This window comes from Corapipo altera, unplaced genomic scaffold, assembly GCF_003945725.1.
Source record: "Corapipo altera isolate COAL_440 unplaced genomic scaffold, ASM394572v1 59, whole genome shotgun sequence".
Lineage (NCBI taxonomy): Eukaryota > Metazoa > Chordata > Aves > Passeriformes > Pipridae > Corapipo > Corapipo altera.
Window position 1 is genome coordinate 3325110 of NW_020884917.1, and position 23854 is coordinate 3348963.

Here is a 23854-nt window from a genome sequence, read left to right on the forward strand (position 1 = left end):
GTGTGTGTGTGTGTGTGTGTGTGTGTGTGTGTGTGTGAGAAAGAGATCAAAGTAATGAAAAGAGAAGTGTGAATCTCCAAAGACCTCCAAGTTTAGAAGGGGAAAACAACTGTTAGTGAGTTTTTGAGCGACCCTTGGGATCTATCACGTCCCACCCTTCAGGACACGTATTTCCAGTTATTTCTGATCATCCTGTTTGGTAGCTTTCATGTTTTTTCATGCTTTCCCTAAAGGGAAAAGATTATTCAACTATTAGGTCATCTTGTACAACTGCTTTTCTTTCTCAAGAGTCCTCTTTTTCCAGAAAGGTACTTCAACTGAAATTGTAGAAGAGATTTCTAAAGGATGAGATATTGTTGAAGATTACAGCCAAAGCCACCATGACTTGACACTGTGTCACACCATAAAAAGAAAATAAGGTAAATTTTTTCTGCAATCATTCTATGAAGCATCTTTTTAGAAATTTCATAACAGATAAAATGGAAAAGTTTTTTTCTCTGCCTTTCCAGTGTTCGCATTCACACAAATATTTTTACACCATTAGCTATAGTGGCAACAGAGCTTCAACATATATGGTAATTCTGGGAGAAAAGAATATCCATTTAAAATGTACAGTTTTGTCAAACAGTTCTGAGATAGCAAAGAACTTTTATCATCAAGTGAACATGACACTGCCAAAAGGCTGACTCCTTCTCTGGCTTTTAGCCTCATAGCAATACCACTTTACCTTATGATAGCTTTAATGTTCAAACACTAAGAAGAATCTTGTGGTGATGCCTCAAGGTATGGGAGGTATTCAATAGGGGTCATTCCCCACTGTGTTGATATGGTATGAAAGTGCAATATGTAAACTCATTTTCATGAGGATTTGCTTGCCCTCCTATTGACTTTAGAGACTTGGCAACCACAACAACTGGCCATGTTGCAGTTGAGCATCCATGGTTTTGGAGGCTATGTTGGTAATCAAATTTCATTTATTTCTTTGCTGGTTTTTCCACCTCGGCCGTGCTACCTGTCATGGAATAAGCTGGTTCTGTGTGCACTGCATTCTTGGGAGCATTGTTTATCTCCCTGGGGTGGGCAGGAGCCCTGCATAGGTCCTGACACTGAAGTCTCCATGCATTCTTCCCCCAACTCTCCCATGCCTCATATCTACATAGTACTTTCCACTGCAAGAAAACCCAAGTGTGCAAGGTGGCTTGTCTTTGAACCAAAAAGCTGATCAATTAGCAGGTACTCTTTGCAATGAACCTGCTTTGCTGACCTAGAAACCCAAAAGCATTTAATTTATCAGCTATGGGTTTGCCTTTGTCCTGCAGGTTGTTTCTAGTGCTGGGTGCTGATCCATCACCTGTGAATCATTAATTCCCAGTTGGTGTCACCATCTGTGGCTCCAGCCATTGTATTGGTAGTGGCTTTTCCTTGATACAGGTGCACACTGTGATTACTCCATCACGTACAGTTAGTTCTGGACCACAGGAGGTTTCATGGGAGCTGTTTCTGGGGGGATAGATGGACAGAGAGACACAGAGAGGAAACTGTGTGAACAGCAATCAATGTTGTCCTGATACCTTACCAGGGGTAAATTTTCAAGCTCTTTTCAGTGCTCTTAGGGCAAAATAGACCTTAATAGCCCAGATCAGACTCACATTGGCCTCTCACACCCTCTGACAGTGGGCCCAGAATTCCCATTTAAACGTAGCCCTGGCCTTTTGGTTCGTCTGAACTATATTATGGATATGCTTGTACTCAGTTCTGTCTTTGACCAGTCTCCTGGGTGGGCCTCTAGCTCTGCCTCCTGGTGGTTATGACTGGACTCTGGAATGTCCTCTGAACTTGATTTGTCAACTTGCTTTATAGGGGATTGTTACTGGATCATATTATTCTCACCCTGTGGGTTGCTTGCAATGGGATCACTCTTGGCCTCTGGCTTATCCCCTGTCATGAAACAATCTTTCTCTTGCTGTTCTCTGACACGGTCATAGGTCTTGACAGAAATCCTCATTTGAAATTTCGCATAAGGGATTATTTTGTGTGCTGTTTGATTACCTAATTTTAGTGTATCTTGTTCAAAAAACCACAAGCTATGCTTGTCATATAGCAATATTTAATCTATACTCATCCTATGTACAATATGTTTGAGCCTCTGGAAATGGAAGCAAACAATGAAGATGGTGATTCACCTGGGTTGGAGGTATTGCCAAGGTTAAACGAGTAGCTGAGGTCACTTGGCTTGTTCAACTTCATCAGTCTATTAACTCTCTCCAAGAGACAGTGAAGGGGGAGGTGCTGACTCCCCTTTTTGGTGACCAGTGATAGGACACGAGGAGATGGAATGAAGCATCAGGTGAAGTTCAGATTGAACATTAGGAAAAGATGCTTCACTGAGAAGGTGGTTGGGCACTGGAATAGGCTCCCCAAAGGATGTGGCTAGGGCACCAAGCCTGACAGAAATTAAGGACTATCTGGGCAGTGCTGTCATATATTTTAGTGTCCTATATTTTAGACCTGTGAGAAGCAGGGAGTTGGACTGAATGATCCTTACAGGTCCCTTCCAGTTTAAGATATTCTATGATTTACAAAGCCCAGAACACTTCCTACTGGCTGTATGAAGGCAATACCATTATAGGAACAAGGCATTCCTATGAGGAAAATGAACAGTACATTTGCTGATCTAACTCTAATCACCATTTTAGAAAGATAGAGCAATTTGCATCCAATTGGGTATGAGGAAGCAATTCTGCTTGATGAATTGGCAGGAATTGCATGCTCTTTTTCCAGTCTTGTCTGTCTGCTGATGGGTCAGCTGTGCTGCTGAACAGCCAGCATGTCCTCTGACCATGGATGGATGGCACAAAAAGAAGGTACGCTGTTGCAAGCTGATTAGGGTATTAGGAAAAAGATGTTTCCACACACTGGTTTATGCACAGGGCTTCTGTAGCCTTGATAATGTAACCAATTCCCTGGACTGCAGGGAAAAGAAAGGTGAAAGAAGGAGTTGAGGAACCCATCTAAGCTATCTGTAGATCTGAGCTAATAATAGCCATCAGCAGCTAAAGCAGATGGGGTCAATGAGCTCTCCTCTCTGCTGAATTCACAACCATAGCTTGGAACATGTTGTAGTTGTCAGTCATTGTACAGGTAGCAAATTACTGAGCACGTTAAATAAAGAGGGAAGAAAAGGGCATGTACCATGAGAGGTTAATTTGTAAAGCATGATGGCCCTCAGGCCTACAGAAGGGCTCCACATCTTCATTAACACAGGTTATTTTTGTGTGAGTTGCTCTGCAGGGAATTTTAATGTTCAGTAGGCATCAGTGATGTAAGAATTGGGTAGGGGTACCCTGAATGAGAAATGTGACAGTGGCCATGTCTCGAGAGGCAACCTAAACATTAACCCATATCTAGGTCATACACAACTTATCCAAGAGCTGTGGAGATGGTGGAGTCTGGTTTCCTATGGGTTTGTCTTGCATCCAAGTGGATGCATACTCGCATTGCTTCTGCAGGACTAGGTTTCAGGACATTTCACTCTGCACTCAGCCAGGGTATCCATGCAGTAGCCTTCTCAGTGGGAGAGTTTATAACGGTGTTCTTCTCACTATTGGCTTGCCTATTTTTCTTGCTGGAGGAACTTAAAATATCTGAGGCTGGCAAGTTTTTTTTACATTGGACTGGCTGGCCAGCAGGATTAAAGGTTACTAGAAGGAAACTGAGTCAAGTTATGCATACACATAAACATATACACACAGTGCACAATTACATAAACCTCAGTGCCTTAGGAAACTAAGCTATAAGTAGCATGAGGTGTAGTAGGATTATATGAAAAATGGTATTTTCCTCATATAGCTAGAGAGTCAGTTAAGTTTGTTTGGACACCTGGTGGTTCAATAACATCTGAACATGTATATACACAGAGAGAGAAAATTATCAGCAGAACAAAAGGAGACGAAAGAAATCCACCTTGAAAGTATACACATGTCACTGACATTTTTGAAGTGTGGCTGTGTTGTAATACAGTATACACAAGCAGGTGTACTGAGCAGTGGGCATAATTTAAGGCATATTTCTTAAAGCAAGTAGAATTGTTTTTATTCTCCTTGCAGAAATAAAGAGTAATATATTCAAGATTGGTGGTGGAACTACATTTTCAAACCTAACTAGTGGAATACTGTCCTGGCTGCAGAGGACAGCAAGTCCTTCTGCAGTGTTTTCCTTCAAAAGAAAAGAAATCCATTCAAAACACATCTATGGCCAAGTTGATTTGTCCTAAACAGCCCATTGCAGATGATTAAAAGCTACATTTGGCTCTGCTCTTTGTTTCCCATGGAACAAGATGCTGTGGCAACCTATACATCGTCATAATGATCACGGCATAGTTACAGAATCCCCCGTTGCTCCAGAAATGTCGTGTGGCTGATAGATTAGGGCAAGATGCTGCTCCCCATATTCAAGATTTGCCTCATGATAAGGATATTTTTGGGTAAGTTGCTCCACAGAGAATTCCTCCCCAGAGTTCAATATGCTTCAGTGATGTAGGAATTAGGTTAGGTGTCAGATGAAATCTGCAATCTTGTCTGATGTAACTGTAAATGACTGAGGTTAGGGTGCAGACAGCAGGAAACAGCTACTTAAATTCATTGTGACATGTACGTGGCAAGTTGTAAAATAATAATTCATAAAAGCAAAGATGGCAGTGTTTAGTTCTGAATTATATCTTTGGAGCTATTTCGTTCCTTTAAAGTTTAAGTACCGAAAGCACTGAGTTCTTGTGCACAGTTGACTTCAATGTAGACATTTCTTAAAGCATCTATAAATATATTTACCTCTCCAAATTTGATTAAGGCTCTGGTAAGTGCAAAATATTCTCAAGTCTGTTTTGCATTCTCTCAGTTAGTGTTTTGATGTCTGTCTTCAGCTTTATGCTACCACAGAGTTGGCAAGGCACAGACAAAGCATTTTTTCCCAGCTCCCAACCATATCATAAATTCCACAGGCTTATAAAGCAGTGTTTATTCTGCTGGTATTCCCTAATGCAGCAAGTATATAGATGCCTAGCAGGGAAAAGAGATGATTTGGGTACAAATAACTACTAATAGTAAAAATTTTACTGTACTGTGGAAGAAAATTTTCAAGGGTTAACTCGCCACAGATTGCAATTGTTCTTCTAGAAAAGCTGCTTTGAACTATGCATGGCAATCTGACTCCCTGCTTGGGACTGCTGGAACTGAGCAATGATCCAGTGACATTCCCCAGGGAAGCTTTCTTGGCATGGCCTGTTCTCAGTTCCCTCTAAACCTGACATTCACAGAGAAGTAGAGAAAGAAATAGCACTGGGGTACCTACAACCTCATAGTTGTCCTACAATCTAACTGAATTCAGTGCAGGAGATGAAAAAGCATCTGTTTGGATGGGGGAGCATTCCCAGGTCCCAGGGATGAGGCACCATAGTCCCTTTCCCTCCTCCTGATATCTGAGCAGATACTTCTCTATCTGGTATTATAAGCCACAGACATTCAAAACTCTGTCATCCAGAAATAGAGTGATTTGTTTTAGTAATCAGATCATACTAATAAATATGATCTTTGCTTCTTTACCTTTTGGTGGTGTATCTACAGATTACCTTCTTAAGATTTTTAGGGGGGTTTAATATTGACAGAAAAGGGATTTACTTCTCTCTCATTCATTTATTTGCCAGGGGTATTTTTCCATACCAATTTTTAAAGTTTTCATGCAGCACCAATGAGAAGGACATTTTCTTTAAAATATTTAGATTGGAATTCTCTGTTAAACCAAGGCAGAGGGTTTAAGAAAGGTATCAAATATCACGTTTCACACTAAAACAAGTGTTGTTCAAACCATTATTTATAAACATGGACTAAGTAAAATAGAATGAGTCCAATGATTAGCAAAAACACAACCTCAATAGCATGTATGAGAATCAGACAGGCTTCACAAAACAATGCCAGACAGCAAGATAGAAAATTAATAATTTCCTTATCAGGTGATGCCCTCCGAGAAGAGCTTCATGACCCCAGAGTGCTGAACACCCCTGAAAAACTTTGAGGTTGTAAGAAATGTAAGGAAATAATGCTCTAGAGGTCAAAAGTCCCTAAAGGAAACTTGGCATAGCCAACCTGAAAAAACCTGATTAGGAGCTTGATTCCGACTTCATATGCTACAGACTGTCTTAAGTCGAGACCCCCTGAGAGTCTCTTATCTCAGTTGAACTATAGTTTTGTATTGAACATGGAAGTTTTAGTGGTTTGTAGCATTTGAATAAATGTTTTTGAATAGCCATGCAACTGACAGGTGCTTCTGTAGGGCTCATGGAGAAGAAAAACTCTTGTGTGTCTCAGGCTCTGGTTCAGCCTCCAGAGCACTTGGGCACCTCATTTGCCTGCTGTTCTTTCTCAACCATTATAGGCAGCTATCTCTGTTGTCCTGTTCTGTACAGCTCAGAACAAGACCACCAACATTCAACAGATGTGACTACCCTACCTCACCACAATCTTTTCAGCAAGGAGCCAGGTAAGGACCAGATTTCCTTGTTGAAGTGAGCAGGGCTATCGGCAAGTCCGGTCCAAGAGCCATAAGCATTCTTCATTCCTAAATCATATGGCTTGGCTTCTGGGAAGAAAATTATTGGTCTGTGCTGGTATGCAATAGCCTTTTAATCAAGTGACTGAGGCTTCTTTTTTTATTATTTGAAAATACAGACCTGGTAACAATATATAATGATTCACTGAGAGCACTTTTCAGGTAAAGGTCTTGAGTAGCATCCTTCAAATTTTACTAAACTCTTGTGAGGTGAGAATTAATGTCTGGCTCTACATATGGGTACATTTTGCTCTTGGAAGGCAAGAGGCCAATTTCATAGAAGCAACTAGAACATCATGGCACTCATAAACCCTGGAAAACACAAGCTGGGACATTTTGCCCACAGAGGGAATGCGAGGTGACTGGTGTTCAGTTCTCCAAGTGTTTTGCCTGCTTGTCATATTCTTTAGCCATTGGGCTCTTCTGCCTGGAGTGCCTGAGTGCTGTGGTCAAGGTGTACTGCAGGCTACTGCATGATTGCATGAGATGCACTCTGACTCAAGGCAGTCTGATTTTTTTTTCTTCCTCAGATCACTTTTTCCCTGGTCTCTAGCTATACCTAGGCAGTGAACAGAGTAAAATGCAGAACTCCTAATAACAGTCACATTGAACTGAAAAAAATACTAGCTTTAATCCTTTTTGTCTGTGTCTCTGCATTTTCAAGCACCTATAAAACGTTATTACCTATATATTAAAATCAGCAGATGTTGGTCAAGCATTTCTTCAGACTTAAAGCTAAGCTTCTACAACCATCTATTGCTCCTGGAGTGAGAGACTGGGGAATGGTTAAGCTTTCTTGGGTGTTTCATAAAGGCAGTAACCCTTGTGTGAGCTGTTGCAAGAGTGGGCTGAGTATACTCTGTCAAGATGTTTAGCAGGGAAAGCCTCTGCACACAGAGGGTCACTGTAGTCATCCCATCTCTTGTTGTCTGTGATCTTAGTATTGCATATGATGTTATTTGGGAACATTTGTTTTGGTTTTGGCAAGCATGTTTACTAAGTCCATTTCACTTGACTTCTTGTAAGTCAGCGCATATGGATTGTCTCCTTATTGTCTTTGTACTATGTTCACCATCTGATTTCTTTTAATAGTGCATTAAGCAACTCAACTAGTTATCAAATTTGTGCACAGGAATATTTGAGAGGTATTTTATTTCTCCAGACACAAATGCTAATCCATTCATTAAATGCATTTACCAAAAAAACCTGCCAAAACCTACAGGAAATTATTTTGTGCCAAGAAAGTGTGAGTATAGGAAGTGTTGGTAAATTTGATTACTTTTTTTCATCTTCCAATCACAGACTATTTATATGCCTATATAGAAAAAGCCAATGATATTTACAGAGTATGTTTAACATTCCTGAAGCAGATTCTTAAAGGATTCTCTTTTCCTTATCTTTTTCTACATGCTCTTCAGGCACTGTTCTTGTATGCACAGAATGAGTCATCCATTCAGGGAATAGAAATCATATTCCCGTGCTGAGTCATGGTGGCCAGATACAGTGTCAAGCATCAAAAAACTGAGAAGATACTTGGCCTCAAAGAGGCAAATGGAAATGGAATGTGTCTTAACTATTACAAACATTTGTTGAGCAATTCTGACAAATATATAAAAATCATTACTATCTTGAGATTAGTAGAAGTAGTAGTTCCAGGAACAGAAGAACTAAATAAACCTAATTTCCTATAAATCTATTTCATTAAGAAAATATGTAGAAATCCTTTATTAATCTATTAAATTATTTAAATCTATTTATTTTTCTTAAATCTATTTATTATTCTTGTCTTCGGTTTGAAAAGGATGAGAAGTTCAGTGGAAATCTCTTTCATTACAGAACGCTTATCTCTCTCTGAGGGGATTTTCTCATATCTAACAAGACTGTTTCATCTTAGAAAGCAGGTTTAAAGGATCTTTTATTTTTGGTAATTAGGAGTTACCAAACTAGAAGCAGCGCCTGAAGGGTTAGTAGTAGCAAGCAGGGAGGTGCTGCTGGAGGAGAAACTTAGGAAGATCCCATAATATCTAAGGTGTTGAAAGACAAAGCAATAAAGCAAGTCAAATGGTGATAAAGTTATTTGCCTGCATATGAACTAAACTTTAAGTCTCCTATAAGTACACCTAGGATTGCATTGCCCAATAAAGCAGTAGTTTTATTCAGGGTCAAATGCTTGCAGAGTAGTTTCCAGTTTGCATATACACAATGAGAAATTAGACTGATTTGCATGGTTATGGTATAGCCAAAAGCATGCTGAGGTGTTTGAGTTCAGGCATTGATCATTGTTCAGGTGCTTTCAGTTTTGATTTGATTATACAGAACTGCTATAAACAGTTTCTGAATAACTTCTGAACTTGAGCCCTATTTATGAGGCAGGACAGGTCCAAAGTTTCACATACTATTTCAGCTCACAAACAGTGCTGTTCACATGTGACTGAACTTGTATCTGGGCAAAATCTTAGGCAGACTAAGGGGGGCAACGTATGGTAAGCCTTTTTCTTTTGGGATGGAGTAACTTTCAGCTTATGATTCTAACCAGAACACTGCGGATGCAGTAATTTGACCTGTGCAGTTCAGTCTGTGCTAATGACAGTTTGAAGCACCTTACATCAGATTGGACAGGAACCCTGCATGAAGCTTGGAGGAAGGGCTCCATTCCTAGAGAGCAGGAGCATCACCACAGCTTTTTCTTTTAAAGAACAACAGTTTCACTTCACAAGTTTGCAGGTGATCTAGCAAAAAATACATGAAACAAGACTAAGTTGTGAACCACACACGAGCTTCTGTAAGACTTGAGTCTGTCAGACAGCAAAGGGGCTATTGCTCGGCTAAACCTCTCTCAGCAGAGTGAGCTGCAGTGCTGCATACCGAGAATAGGATATACTTGTGAGATTTGTTTCTGATAAAATAATATCAATAACCTGATACCCTGTGGAAGGACTCTGGAAGTGCAAAAATTACAAAGCGTGGGCCCACCTGGAATGAACTGGTTTAGGTTGCTTCTAAAATTGCACTTAAAATTAGGGAAATAGGTATTCTCCACAACCAGTTTTCTCTTTCTGTCCTTTCTTCTCCCAAGGCTTTTCATTTCCACATTTCCAAACACATCAGTTTAAAACCACATGTAAAAGGCCAGGCATTCGCTACTGTGGAAAGTATTGAACAAGACACACTTCTGGAACCTGGCCACCAGCTGTGCCACATTTACTTTAGTGAGGCTCCTGCTACACACATAAGGTCTTTAAATTAAATAGCAGCTATGATAAATAAGTAAATAAAAATCCCAGCTCTCTGGAAAGTGGAAACTGTTTTCCCTCTTCCCTCATTATGACTAGAAGCTCTCCCCTCTGAGGCTAGAGAAAAGCTAGCAGAGCTGCCTGCCCAGTAGCATCCCAGCAGCTGCCAGCTACCCCAAATGGCTCAGCGTGCCCGGGAACATCAGCGCTGGCCAACGTCATGCAAAAGGGCTGGTTGGCTGCCTGCACAGACCTGCACAGCTATGTGAGTGTGTGCTCTGCGAATACCAGCAGTACCACCCAGACTTCAGTCATTAGCCTAAGGTCATCAGTACATTTCTGTGCATGGGAGTGTCTGCATTTTATATATCACTATGGCTTGTCTGGGTGTGTATATATTTGTTTGTGTGCTTGCTCTGTAATGATCCAACCTATCTTACATGTATATTTTAAAATATTTTTTAAAAAGAGGGTAGATATCATTATCTAAGGGAAAGTGAAGTGCAGGGTCAGAGGCTATGCCCTTTGCTGAAGGATACAGAGCAAGTAATTGGCAGAAATGTGCACTGCTACACCAGGTTTCTGACACAAAGCCTGCAGTCTCCACTAAGCCATGTTACTTTTTTTGCCTCTTCTGTGTAGGAAGCATTCTGAATTGTAGATTATCTATCACGCATTTATGCCGTTGTGCTTCAGAAAGCCCTGTGGCAATGGAGAGAGGAAATGCTATTTCTTTCCTTTACCACTTCTGCTGTTATTGACAGCAAGACTTAAGATCAGCAACAATTTACTCAACTAAAGCCTGAACAACAACTAACTGCTAACAAGCTCATGCGCATCCTTCAGCAAATGTTTGATACAGTGACCAGCCAAGTCCAGCTGCATTCATTTCCAGTGACCAAAGCAGGTGGTCATGGACCCAATTATGACTTCTAATGCTAAATCAGAGTCCTGCAGATTACCCAATCCAACAATTAGTCCAGCCCTCTGCTTTGCTGCAGGTTTGTTTATAATGATCACTCTTTTTTGAAATTATTAGTTTGGGCTATTATGGAAGAATTTACTGAACAGCAGGCTGTTCGGCAGCTTTCAGTTTGGAATTTTTTTAAGAATAGTTTTTTCCCCAGAATTTTTCAGTAAGACAAAAACGTAGAAGGAATCACTTCCGGGAGTGACACATTTTGCTCATAAGATATTTTCTTTAGCAACCTTATTCAAAGAAGTCTAGAAATAAAATTCATTCTTAACCAATAAATTAAATAATTTCAACTCCAAGATGTCTGAACAGACAGAAAACAAGCTTTTGAATTTTTTTTAACCAAACACAATTTCTGGAAACAATACATATTATCAGTATGGCCTACTCTGTGCTTCTCACAGAAATGAAAATTTACATGACAAATGTACCCACCTTCAAAGTAGACTATAAACTCAGAGGACCAACTGAATAAATCACTTTGCAAGAGGTAAATACTTTCCTCTGGTCTTTTTTTAGACTGCAACCTCCTTGGGCAGGGATAGTCTTTATTTTATACCATCTATTGGAACAACCCACTGCTGAAACTTAAGAAGTAATAGTTTCCACCAGATTTGATTCACATCATAAAAATCAGCTTGTGCCCTCTTGTTGACACCTCTGTGTAGGGCAGGAACTGAGCAGATATTCAAACTGGATGTTGTTTAATTTCAAGTAGAGTTGGTGAGATAATATGGTGCAGAGTGATAATATGGTGTAGAGTTAGTGAGATAATATGGTGTAGAGTGAAGAATTTGCCCATTAGAATAACATGTTGGGGTTTCTTTATTCATTTCTCAGCTCTTAACCACATTCTCACATCTCATTGTAGATTGTGAATTACAAGCCACATAGGACTTGACTAAAGGAGTCAAGGAACCTATGTGTATTTTTGTGATATACAACATAATTTCAACACTTACCCATGTACTGGCTGTGTATCCATTGAATCCCATTCTGTTACAGGAAAAATAATTAAAAGAGTCTTTTTCCTACTTTTTATTTTTTTATATAAAGAAGACAGACAAGCTTGAAACAAACTCCATTCCTTTTCCTTCCCTTTCTCCTCTCCTGCAAAATCAGTTAAAAACATAAATCCTGAGGCTATAATTTGATGAATTTGATCTCTTCTTTTATAGTGGTACTAGCAGACAGGTTAAATCGCTGGGCATACCCAACAGGCAGAGCAGAAAAGATGCTTTCTGTTTCATATATGCTGCTTTTCCACAGCAAAGCAATATGCGTCCAGAAGTCTTCAAAGATCAAATTCTGTTGCCTTTCTTTCTCTGTCATTGTAAGGTATTCTGAGGAATCTGATGCTTGAGATAAAGGAAGGTCAAGCCACAGGTGTTCATGGTCCTGAGTATCCTCATCTTTCATGAGGCTCTGCTAGGATCTGTGGAAGCCATATGTGTGCCTATAGAGGCTGGTCTCTTTTCTTAGTGCTGTTCAAAATTGCAATGCCCCTGCACGTGAATGGACTTATGGACAGATTTGATAAGTTCTTAGAGGACCACATTCCTTAAATAACTTGTCAGCATCTTGTTCCTGCAATTTTTTGGAACGTAAGATCAAGAACTTGCCCCATGGCCCTGTAAATCAGCAGGGCTGTGTTAACCTGGGCAAGCTTGAACGTAGACTGAGGTGCTGGACACGCTTTCCTTATTTTGCTCTTTGTTATGCAGTGTTTTCCTAATGTCATGCACATATTGTACAAAGCAGAGATTTACATATTCAGTATTGGTATCATAAAGCTCCACACTAAAGGCCAGATTCCAAAGCCTTTACTCATGGTGAGTAGGTCCCTCCTCCATGAGTAATGCCTTTGAGATTAGGGAAGCTCCTGGTGAAATGAAGTGTTACTTAACACATGGTAAGATTTAGAGTCTTTCCCTGTAAAATTAGGGGCAAATATTGGTTGATCCGATCCCACACATACAAATCCTGGGAGGTTAGTGTCATGTGGGAATGAAGCCAACAGCAGAAACATGTGTGAGGCAGCCTGGTATCGGAGACAAATCAGGGGAACTCAACCCAAATTATCCCCCACCTCTATGGATATCTCAAGGATCTGGCAGTCCCTATACACCCAACACTCCACAAGTATTTTCTGTAGCTGGACAGAATGTGTGTCACACTCTATGAGTTCTGGGAGAGAGCAGCTCGTGAGCTGATACAAGGGACAAGCCTTCTCTGCTGTTTAAAACTAGCTCCAGTGGTGGTGGATAAAGACCATTCACTCCCCAGAGAAAGAAGAAGAGGTGTTCTGTGTATGTAAATGCCTTAAAAGCTGGAGAACAGTGCCTAAGGACTTCCACTTTTGCTTGCCAGTATTAATTCAGTGCAAGAGGAGAGCAGCTGTACTGTGTCAAATTGAAATTGGTATTTCCATGACACCTCTCCTTCCCCATCCCAAACAACCCCAGTGCTGTGGTGTTATATCTTTCCTGAGACAACAATTGTGCTTCTGTCCCTGTATTTAACAGCCCTCAAGGAACTTGAATTCTTTTATGCGTTGCTCATATGCATCACAACATCCTATGGCAATGAGCTTCATAGCACAACTGGGCACCAAAGGGAGAAGCCTTTGGTAAAATAAGGTTCTTGTGGAGTGTGGGCTATGGGGCCTGCAGAAGATGGCCACTGAGCTCTGCTCTTCTTGGGCAGGTGTCAGCAGCACAAGTTTCCCAATGTCCTGACTTTGTCCCCAGCAAAACTGGTGCTGATTAGCAATACCATTGCTATTTGTGTGGTAGTTACATGTGTTAGAGGTAGTTCTGTATTAGACCCAGATTTACAAAGGTGCTGTGGTATTTAATTCTTAAAGAGAACTTCTGTGCTGTTTTGAATATGAAGTCTAATCTTCCAGCCTTGAGTAGAGGCATATTGGTGAAACATTGGAAGAGAGCTTGCAGGACTTGTTATACTTGTTCTGTGAATAAGACAAGGCTTTCTACTTCTCAGACTGTCCTTCTGAGGAATTTTACTGGCACTAAAGTAAACAAATGCCTTTCCTAGAGAAATGCTGCTATTTAAAATGCTAAGGCTGGATTTTTGTTTTAAAATGGAAAGAAAGCAAATACATCATTCCACTCTGACAATGGCAGTGAATTATTTGTGTGCTTTGGACTGGCTTATAGGCACATACACAACCATTATGTAGCAAATCCCACCTAAGTTCAGTGCCCCTTTTCACATTAGGTTATGAGTAAGTCTGAGTGGGCTCCATATCAAGGGCAAAAGGGAGGGTTGAAGTATCTATACTAGTTGAAACCATGGAGATTGCTGTTCATGGCCTCTGTTCCCCCTATCCTTTCCCACGTAATACAAACGAATGGCCTCCTCCAAGCTTTTACCCTTGTTTTAATTCCTCCTAGAACATTAAGTGTCAGATGTTCATACTAATGTAGTGGTTAACCAGTCTGTGGTAAAAACTCTTGGCTGAACTGGCTTGATTTATACTACTCTTGTCACCACAGCAGTAATTAGAGTGATCAGAGCAGCAATGCCAATGCTGTATCTCATCGACTTTGCCCTCTTTCTATTTCAGGGAAGAAGCGTCACTTAAGAAGTGAGAGTGCAGGGGTTCCCTCAGACAGAAAACCCCATCTCAGAGATACCAAACCAAAATCATGGTGAAAGGTCAAGATTTTAAGAATACTTAGCATTCCTAAAGCCTTTCCTGTCTGTAAAGCACCATATAGTTATTAAGTTGTTATTCTTAAAAATTGTTTAGGTATTTGTGCTACTTGTTATCCCCATTTTACATAGGGAGGGTTAGGCTCACACAGACTTCCAGCTTTTGAAGCTCTGGTTCCTACTTCAGCACCTAATTTTTTTAGGCCACACATAGCAATTTACCAACTTTGGGACAGACTTTTTACCTTTTTGCACTAGTAAGCTGTGCAGGTCTCCCAGAGAAGCAGTGATGGGCTCCCACTTGTGTCTTTGAGACATTTTCATTGACATTCTTATTTTCTCTTGCCTCCTTCTTTGTACTCATATAAGCCTGGTGTTCATTTATGGTCAATCTTCTGGTTCTTGAGAAACTGTAAATGAAAGGCGACCTCCTTGGTTTCCTTTCCTGAGGGAAGTCTGCGTGAACCATGGTCAACTCTGCAGGGAAGCCTTCTGACTTCTGTGTGGGCTTGTTCAAGTAGATCTGGCTTCTGTTGCACTTTATGTTAGCTTCAGGGGTGAGATGCAGAGATAAAAACAAAGGTCAGGAGCAGATCTGTAAATGACAAACATCAGAATCATGGAGCACATATGCCTCTCTCATCAGCTGTAACAACTTTGGAAACCTTGGACTGCACCGATGTCCTAATACAGTCTCTTTAAACTTAAAAAACAAGCCTAGAGAGAGCATTTATACACACTGCAGTATGCTCCAGTTCAAATAAGGTCATGGAGTTGCACTCTCTAAACCTGCCATTATTCCTGAGGCACTACGAAGGACATCAAGGATACATTTCAACTGTTTCAAGTCAGACAATCACAGCTTCTTGCCAGCTTTTGATTTTTTAGTCTGGAAGCAAGATGCATGCAGTCATTGCATCTATTGGTCCTCAGCCCTGTTAACTAATTTTAACCAAATCCCATGGAGGAGTGAGGATCTCATGAGCCTTGTGAAATCTGGTGGTATGTAAAGAGGAGATACTGCAACCTCAGCAGCTATCTGTTGTGTCACTCTCAGCCCACATGTCCAATTACCATGCATACATCTCCATACTGGCTGTCTCTTATCCTGTGTGGAGGGCACAGGAGGGTAGTGTAGATGACAGACAACAAGGGGAGAAAGCAAAATCATTTGTAGAAAACCAGTCTCCAGTAGTTCCACTGCTGAGAGGCCCAGGCATTTGTTACTTGCTCCATATAGAACGAGCATTTCTATATGCTGCAACCTTATAGAAAACAGGCAAAATCTTAAACCACTCATCCATGTCCAGACTTATAATTAATTCCCACGAGACCCTCATCTCAAATTAATAGATTGGGCAAGGGACATAATGAAAAAGCACTCACCCAAATAAACCAGAAAAGCCAAATTATTGGTTTGCATGAGTAAGCACTGGCTGGGTAAGCGAGGGCTAGGCAATGTAGCATGAACACACAAAGAAAGAACATTATTGAAGTTTAAATTGATAAAACCTTGAGGAAACTTGAGTCATTGGTGATAAATTTCTGTCTTCAGAGGAAATTAGGTTTAAAGGAAAAGGAGTTGGTTTAAAATATATTTAACATCTCAAATTTCATGTATTTATGCCAAAGTCGCTTTCCCACTCCCACAGACTGGGAATAGAAATTGTGGTCCTCACTTGCCTCTTTGAAAACTGCAGCATCGGTTGTTTTACAGTCAAATAAGCAGTGAGGTCAGGAAGGAAGCAAGTCTGGAAAAGTTAATGCTCTTGTGTTGGGTTTCATTTTTTAAATTAATTGAGTCTCTAGTTCTGCAGAAGTGGCTGAGAAAGGAAGTAATGCATGAAATCAAATGATGAGGAGCTTGTAGTTCGGGGAGCTGCTTATGAAGATGGGATGATGGAGAATGTGAAATAACCTATCCAATCTGACCCATTTCAGAAAAAAAAAAAAATTGGCAGGAGACAGGTTTCTTTATCTTCATATATCCCCGGGCTGTTTCATGGTATGCTTTCTATTACACCAGGATATTGCATTCCTACCAGTGGTGCAGGATATCACACACTAGTAGCTGAGGGTCTGATGGGGGTGGGAGTGTGCACACGGAATGGATTAGAGGTTCACATCCTCTTGCTGTCATGTCACGTGAGGATTTTAAGGACTGAATCTGAGTTTGGAGAAGAGGAAGCTGCAGAGACAGCTATATCTTAATTACCTCTGGAAAGTTTACTGAAATGCTCAGAGAATTGCTCATCTGTCTGAACAGTAAAGCTGTCGAGAGCTCAAGAAGTAAATACCAGAGCGTTGAGATCAAATGCATATCCTGAGGTGTATTGGGGACCATGTTATAAATAGGAAGGAAGAAAAAGCTCAGGAGCATTCAGGTGACCCCTCTCAACCCCTTTTTGTAGCTATGTTTTGACAGCATCCAAAATGTGATGTCAGTTCTTGATTCTGGTTTGTGGACTAACTAACTTTGCCCTGATTCAGTAGAAGCACCTGATTCCTGTGGATGCAGTGGCCAGCCCTGGCTCCCAGCCTGCCTGTTCACTGGTGTGTGCCACTGGAATAGTTCTCCAAACAGCTGCCCGGTTGTTTTCAGCCTACTCTTTTCATTAGAGGTCTTATACGTGTTTTGTGTTATCCATGGGTTTACTTCATCTAGTTTATCTTGCAGTATTGGGTAATGGGTAGTGCTTGGCATTCTCATCCCATTGCCATTTTCATATCAAGTGGTTTTCTAGGTAACCTGTAAAAGACTGTGTTTGTTTATGTTCTGGGTTTGGGGTCAGCCCAGTTTGGAAACCTCAAAGACTGAAGCTGGGATCTAGGTCCTGTCTTGCTTTCTATAGATTAAAACTTTGGTAGGAACTCAAATATTTCATTGCTGTTTTCTTTTTTTTCTAGAAACAGCAGATTGTGGGCAAGGGTATTGGCAAAGAGAAAAGAAAATAGGGAAGAGAGTAAAACAAAAAATTTGTAAAAGCATTCTGATATGGATTGGGAGTGTGCTTCTGAGTGTGATCCTCTTCGTGCCATGGCCTTGGGGTGAGTAACCTGCATTTCTTCCAAACGGAGTTAAGCTGAAAGATGTGCTCTGGAGGCGTACATAACATACCACGACAAGTAACAGACACTCAGTCCATAGGATCACAAGAGGCAGTCTGAACTAAAATGCTCAGGAACACATGCAGTGAGGATGTCAGGGCCTGTGTTGCAGTTGTTTTGCTTCACAAATCCAGTCCTCCAAAACCGTGCTACCTAAATCTCAGTTTTCAGTATTGTACATTGCTATGTTTGCCAAACTGCCTTAAGGCCTTCCCCAGGGGCATTTACACTGGATCCTCCTCATTTGAAAATAAAGATGCCATTGCTGGGAAGTCAGGCACTTTGTGACCTCTCTGATTTCCAGAACCTGCTCTTCTGCTCAGTCACACTGATGGTCCCCAACAGTGTGAAGAAAACATTTGCCTGAGAAAGATTTTGGAAGTTAGAGGTATGATAAAAGAAAAAAGGCAACTGGTTGCCTGGCCGTGTTCTATGGGATTTCTTTCAGTGCAGTTGTAATATCTCCAGGATTTTGGTTGGGTTAATCATATTGAATTGACCAGCCTTTGCCACATATGTCTTTATTACTTAGCTATGCAGTGCTGAATAAAATGTGATAGAATTTTTTCTAAAGCATAATGACTTATTTTGCTTTAAATAAAAATTACCATCTACTCTGTGGTTAAAATACTTTGGGGACAAAACCTCAAAGCACATGACAGAAAAGTTCTTTTTCCATTCTCTTCAGTGACAGCTTTGCTATTGGGCTTAGTTTTCCTATGGAAAAATGCAAGGTAATGATTTCAGTGGTACATCTCTGGAGTCACAGAGAAGCAAGAAAGTGTCTATAAACATTAGGGTTCTTACTATCTAACAGGGCTGGGAAAATGAGTCAAGGTAGAGATACCTCCTTAGTGAAAAATAAGAAGTGGATATAAGGGAAGGCTGATTTACTTTATATTTGCTAGCCTAAATAAGGATTGGTAGCTGTAGTTGTTTAGCAGAATCACAGTGTTGCAATCTCTTATCATTCTTATCTGTGTCTGCTTTGGATGCAAACAGCAAGAGATGGCTGAATCTGAAGAAACCCCCATTAGCCACACCCTTGATGCAACTCACATTCTTTGTGCATTTACTCAGGGCTACCAGCTTTCCTCACTCTCTCTTTGCTGTAGATTTCTCAGCTCTACAAACAGCCAAGGAGACAATATTTTGAGCAAATGGTATTGAACATGGCATCGAGCTTTATATGGGAGCTGGGAAGGGGTCAGTCAAAGGACTTGGAAGGGGCAGGATAAATACAACCAATGCCAGCCAATCATCACACCTGAGCTTGGCTTCATGCCACTTTTACTCTTCCTAAGGCAAAGTTTGTGGCATGGGCTTGTGTTTTGTTGGCCCTATCTCTTCGTCACTGTGGACATACGTGGGCTATGACAGGCTATGCAGTGGGTCAGGAAATAGGTGAGCAGGGCTCATTTTTTGCTTGTGCAGAACAGACAGTGACAGTAATGCAATTAGCCGTATCAGTGTTCATAATCAAACACCTGCTGTAACTAGTCACCCATCTTGAAAAACTATACAGTATGATCTGGTAATGTTCCTCCTGTGCACCAGTACAGGCTGGGAGCTGACCAGCTGGAAAGCAGCTCTGTGGAGAAGGCCCTGGGAGTTCTGGTGGACAAGCAACTGTCCATGAGCCATGTCCATGAGAGGGGACCATATGAATGTATATATGAAACTGAAGGGAGGGTGTAGAGGATGGAGCCAGGCTCCTCTTGGTGGTGTCAAGCTACAGCACAAGAGGCAAAGGGCAGAAACTGATGCACAGGAAGTTCCCTCTGAATGTGAGAAAGAACTTCTTTACTGTTCGGGTGACCAAGCACTGGAACAGACTGCACAGAGAGGTTGTGGAGTCTCCCTCACTGGGGATACTGACCTGTCTGAATGCAATCCTGTGTAAAGTGCTCTAGACTGACCCTGCTTGAGCAGGGAGGTTGGACCAGATGACTGACTGTGGTCCCTTCCAACCTTACTCATTCTGTGATTCTGTGTTAGCTCTGCTTCTACTGACATCTGATTTATTGACAGCATGTTCAGCTGTGCTGCAATCATAGAGTTGTATGATTTCTGGTTGAGTGAAGAACTATATGTAGTATAGCAATATCAGTGTAAGTCACCTTAACAAAATACAGAAATAAGGCAGAAGCTTGTTTTTATGTAGGAAGTTGTTGTACTGTTTAGTAACAAAGATTTTGTACATAACATACCTTTTTCCATGACAGTATCAGTCCTGATGTCCTTACCCATACAAACTATAAAACTTAGTGAGGTAAGAACACAGCAAGAAATGTCTAGTTTTGGGACTTGTTAAAGTTTGTGAAAAAACACAGTAGTCCCTACATGAAGTTACAAACACCAAATGGATGGATGCTTTTAAGCAGGGAATGTATTCTACCCTTTGAAAATATCTACTAGACGGCAATGGAGGTGCCATATTACCCAGGAGTTCAACTGAGATTTTGTGAGAGGGGAAAGATTAACTATACGGCAAGTAAATCTGCATATTTTTGTCAATATGGTATAGTTATTCTTATGATACCCTGATAACATTTTTCAGTTTATGTTACCAATTGCAATGTTTATCGTCAATACTGAAAGAATTTGCTATAGCCTTTTTTCTCTTATAATTACTTTAGACGTTAATCAAAATGCACAAAACAATTTTTTTTTTTTTTTTGCTTTCTACTGGACAAAATTTGGGGATCTTTTCAAGAAGAAGACATAATTCAGAGAATAGATAGCTCACACTTTCTCCCATGCAACAGCCACACAGGTTTTATTTTTATACTTACTGTTTTGTTGCCTACTTTTATTAGCATATGAGCAGGTGCTGCAAATCCCCAACAGAGTTTGAATAATATTAAAAGTCTGTTCCTGATTTAAGTAAATTTTCCCTGAAAAATGCAACACTGAACTTCATGACTGAGATGACAGATAAAACCTGGACATGAAAAAAATAAAGAACATGTAGGAACCCTTTGGAGATAATACTATGATCATGTGTTGAAATACTGACTGTGCAATTTACTATAACTAAGGTTTGATTTCAATACCCATGTGTGATTTCAATACTCATGTGTTTGTTGTTGTTGTCCTTTCTAAATGATGCTATACAAACAAAAAAAAGGCGTTAAGAGAGAGAGAGAGAGAGAATCTGAGTGCGTAAAAATGCATCCCTTTTCATTTTCATTATCTAGAAGCAGCATAATCCAAGAAGGTTTAAGCAGAATGTTTAGAATGAATAGCTCTGGAGTGATAACCCTAGCTCTGCCACTAACACTCTGCCCAAGGCAAATTATTTTACATCTATAAAATGGAAATGATAGCTACTAACCTGCTTTACAGGAGATTTGCAAAGATAAATCAGTTAATGTTTGTGCAGTGTTTTCGACATGCAAAATGCCATAAAGCTCCATGAATTATTACCTGAGCCCTTGCTTTAAAACCTCAGTAGAATACAAACTACAATGCAAAATACAGTGTCAACTATCTCAAAAAACATGCAAAATCTGAGCAAATTGATTCTAAACCCCTGCTAATTCAGCTCTACTTCATTTCTCCTCTTCCAGTAAAAGGCCTGCCCTTTAGAATCACTTTTGCAACACACAGAGAAGAACTGCATTGCCATCCAGGAATGGTTGCTGATGAATTTTTTTGGAGGGCAAATGCTGACCCGCTCTCAGTGGATAATGAAAAACAACACGTTTTTGTTTCGTTTAAGGAAAGGACCCAGTAGCAGGGATTTCTTTACTCTTGAGAGGATTTTGAGACTCTATTCTTTTTTGAGGGAATGTGGAAGAGATATGAGAATTAATCCTGCTTTTTCCACTGATAGGAAAATCAGTTATTCATCCTCTTAACAGCTTCTCTCCACATGTGGCAAAGTAATCAGCTCAGTGGTGCAGGCAAGTGGTGGTGAGCAATTGCAGCCAAATTCTACAATCCAGAAGTATCTTCATATGAAAGAACTACCAGCTCACATGGACTTCACTTCATAGGTCGGCATGTTTAGGCTTAATATATAGAAGATAGGAGATATATACATACCATGAGGCAAGCAAGTAAGAAGAAAGCTGAAAAAAGATATCGTATTTAGTATTCTCACAATGAACTATCAGTTTAAAAATTCGTGGTCAAAAGACTGGCTTTTGTCCCATGACCTTTGATGCATGCACACATACAGCTGGTAATAAAAGTTTTGCAACATGAATATTGTATGACCTTGGTAAAATTCATGTAATGACTTTAGATTTAAAGGAGTTCTACCAAAGGCAGTCACCGGGTATGTGACCAGCTGTTTAGGGAAAATGTCATGTTTGAATTCAAACCATTTCAGAAACTGTTCAAGGCCTGAAATTCCTGCCTGTGATAAGCTTCTCAAACCACAGTCTTAGAGTCTCTTTATGTATCTCATGACCTTGGCAAGCAGAGCACAATGCCACAAAAATAACACATTTGTGCTCACAAAGGTGGGAGGATGGAATCTACGGCAGCTTGCTGTGCAGCCCCTTCAGCAGTACTGCACTACCAGCAGCAGATGAGAGTATCCCGTAGCGGATATCTGCAGTGTGGGAAAAAAAAATTAAAGGGGAAATTGCCTAGGCTCTCCTTGCTCACCATGCTGGCAATGAAGAAGGAGTTTAGTTTGGATCAAATACTTGAGTTTATGTGCATTTATGTCAGGACAGCACGTGATGGGAGATGAAGCAAGCATGAAATGTTCCTGCTCAGTATAGCAGGTAGAATCATAATTGCACAAAAAAAAGTCTGCAAAACAAGTATTTGTTCTTTAGCATGTTAGGACAGGACTTGGACAAGTTTCTCCACTGAGTTCACATGCAAAAGATGTTTTCTTCTTTTCCTGTTTAGTCTGTGTTTCATTTGTCACTTTGAATCCTTTCTTCTTCTAGATTTTAAAAACTCTATTGCCTCCTACATTGAGCTTGATGCTCAATGTCCACATCTAGGGGCATATTTTTATTTAGTACAGAACTGTTTTGAAGTTCATTTCTTGACTATCTTAATTGCACTTCCTTTCTTATAATGCAAGCTGTAATCGTCAGTGTGTGCTGAGGATGCTTTGCAAATCTTCCCTCCCTAGAAGCTGATCTCTTTTTCCTGGGTCTCTCACTTTTAAAGATCCTCCTATTTGTCTAAATAAATCAAAATGAAACACACACACATTGTGTTTACAAAGTTGCAATGTGTGAGAATCTTTGAAGCAAATTGCATTAATATCGTATTGTAAGCTCAGGTTCTGCCCTCAGTTACAACCATGAAACCAATCACATGAGTTCCTGGGATGTTATTAATGTCTGAGTTTACCTCGAAGTACATTTTTCACATTATTTACAAAATATAATCAAACCAGAATGTCAGCCACAGCATTCAAAAGCTGAGTTGTAACCCGATTCATCTTAATAAATGATCACAGGCATGGTGGGATGATACATGGTTAAAGCTGGTCAGGTGCTAGGATAAGTAAATGAGTTGGTAGTTTTCTTTGCCTGGTTAAGACAGACAGTAACTAGTTAAACTATCAGAAAAAAAAAAAGATTTTACAGAGGAATTTGACTGGTAGAAGAAGAGTAAGGTATCTCTTGGAGGAACATGCATAACAGAGGAAAGTAAAGGTACACTCAGTGGCTGTTTTGCAATCTATTGTGTTCCAGTGCCCTGTGATAGACACAGGCATTTAGCACGTAGTTTCCCAAACCTCATGTCATTACTGACTTAAGTTCTGGAGATCCCACTTAATCATTACAGTTTAACACTTCATATCCTATTGCCTGTGTAACCCAGGTCTTCTCAAGAACTTAATGAAGAAATTACCCACCATCATTTAACAAGTTTGAGTGTTGAATCATGATTTACTCGAAGAAATCCCAGCCCAGACAAGTGGCACTTTTATGTCCTATTTACGTACCTGAGCGACAAGACAGTGCTTCCTCCCACTTTCCAGAGGAACAACCTGTTAGAAAAAGAGCTTGTAACCATAAGTACGTTTTAATGAACACTGAATAGCTTGGTTTTGCCTCTTGGAGGAAGACACGTTAGGGGGAAGGAGCACTGTACATGCCCTCTTTTGTTTAATGTCTGTGGATGTCCCTGGAGCACCTCAAAAAAACTTGTATGATTGTGTGTTCATTAAGTAACTTGCTATGCGGAACAAGGAGCACTTTCTCACTGCTGGTGGCAGGGGAATAGAAACGGTACGGGCAGATACGGCCCCTGTTATCCGTGTGCTAAAACCCCA

The 23854-nt window shown here is 40.4% G+C and overlaps 1 long non-coding RNA gene across 3 annotated transcripts; it reads left to right on the forward strand.

The window, feature by feature from the left end:
* Window positions 1–4390: 4390 nt before the first annotated feature.
* LOC113953161 lies at window positions 4391–21808 on the forward strand. 3 transcript variants are annotated; one of them, XR_003529761.1, is made up of 5 exons: window positions 4391–4483; window positions 14399–14490; window positions 17395–17535; window positions 17900–17983; window positions 21168–21808. It is a non-coding gene; the product is annotated as an uncharacterized LOC113953161 (long non-coding RNA). The 3 variants fall into 3 exon arrangements; XR_003529762.1 differs by lacking the exon at window positions 17900–17983 and adding an exon at window positions 6005–6079 and having other exon boundaries at window positions 4400–4483; XR_003529760.1 differs by lacking the exon at window positions 17900–17983.
* Window positions 21809–23854: the final 2046 nt, after the last annotated feature.